A 1937-nucleotide genomic window follows, 5' to 3' on the forward strand; every position below is an offset into this window, starting at 1 on the left:
AAGGAAGGCTAACTACTAAGGTTTGCAAGTTTACCAAAGGTTAGTTAGGTGCTGTTTCTCAGACAGCTCAAAAGAGCAACAAATTCTGTGTTGTCTAAAGTTTCCAAACTGGCCAAGATTGGTCACTCTAGCTGCCATAATCAGGCTGCCTGGTATGCTTTTCCGGGAAGGGGAACAAACCTCCTTTGGAGCCGTACCTGGCAGTCATCAGGGCTGGGGCTGCTCCTCTGGGGCCAGAAGTGCTTAGGGGCAGAGGATGGGGGGGGGGCACTAGGCCACCCACCACCGTGTGGGGCTGGGAGATGGGGAATTGAGGTTAGGGATCAAACTCAGGGCCTTTCCCATGCTAGGTCAGCGCTTACCTCTCAAGCTATCTCCCCTGACAGATGAACTGGATTGTTGAAGTACCCACAAGTGATAGCATGTGTTGCCCAAGCGGAGAACTACTGAACCTGTCCATTTGTCAGAGTTAATAATTGGGAGAGGTTCTGGTTGTCCGAAGAGAGCAAAGGGCACTGGCTTGAAACCAGGTTCTGTCAGCTCCCTTGAGCTCCTTATGGGCTGGGACACTGTCCAGGCCACTCCTGCCTTGGTGTTGGGAGGGGTTTCAGGGATTCCAGATGCTTCTAATTCCACACAGTTATCAGGCAGCCTTGGGCACAAGGCAGCAATGTTGCTGGAGTCCCAGTAACTCTGCAAAGAAGGAAGGAGAGTTTTGCACCCGTTTTCTTTTCTGGGGCCCACCTTTATGCCGCTGTCCAGAACTGGAGAGCAGGAGACCAGAGGCCAGGGTACCAGGATCAGGAAGGCGCTTCTGGTCGCCACCACTGAACTCTTCCCTCTCCTCTTGCTTCTCCGCACTATATACTCATGGGGCAGCCTCTCATACTTGATGTGCAATTATAGTCCTTTTTTGACCCGTAGCACCCAGCATCTTCTTCTGTTCCTTTTAACAAATTCCTTTAGGGGATTAGAGACAATAAAGGATGTAAGGCACTGCCTTGCATATGGCTACATTGGTCATGACCCTGGTTTGAATTCCTGACACCAAGTCTAGTCCTCTGAGCACCAACTTGGGTCACTCCTGGGCACAGAGCCCAGACTAGCCCCTGAGCATCACTAGATGTGATGCTCACAAAACAAAAATTCCTTTAGTCATGGAGCACTATCTCTCGTCCAATTCAGCTGCAGGCCAGTTCCTGGCAAAGAGTGCTCTTTTGGGAGAGGGGAATGGGGGCCCACACTTGGGCCACAGTATTAAGGAGATGGCACAGGGATACTAGAGAGTAGAGCTGTTGTGACCATATGTTTGTACACAGTGCCGATATTAAATCCAGGGCCTCACATGTGCCTGGCATGTGCTTTACCACTGAGCCATATCTCTGGCCCCACATTCACCTTTTTGGTTTCCTACCACACCTTCTGCTAACTCTTCATATCAAGGTTTTATTCCTACCTCACTCATTTGACTTTATGTTTTTACAGACATTTTTTATTCTTTGGGAGCCACATCCATCAGTACTGAAGGTAGCTCCCAGCGGTGCTCAGGGGACCATCAGTGCTCGGAATGGAACCCAGGCCTCCTGCATGCAAAGCATGTGTCCAGCCCTTTGAACACTCTCTCCTAGCCAGACACTAATTCTATCTTAGTCAATCTCTACTCACTACACCAATTCTACCCATAGTGCATTTCAAAATTCAACACACACTCTGTGAGAATGTCTTGATGTTAGCTTCTGCTCAAATCTCTCCTATATTGCAGGCCTTGCCCAGGTGCATCTGGCTGATGCCTACTGATGGCTGCATCTGTAGCCTGTGGCGTGCTAAGTAGTTTGGGTGGTTTCCTGGGCGCCTGTTTAGTTTCTTCAATTTCACATTTCTCAAAGCCTCAGATTCTGGAGCCCATGAGGAGTCACAGTTGTGGCCATGAGTTATGG

The sequence above is a fragment of the Sorex araneus genome, chromosome X (assembly GCF_027595985.1).
Source record: "Sorex araneus isolate mSorAra2 chromosome X, mSorAra2.pri, whole genome shotgun sequence".
Taxonomy (NCBI): domain Eukaryota; kingdom Metazoa; phylum Chordata; class Mammalia; order Eulipotyphla; family Soricidae; genus Sorex; species Sorex araneus.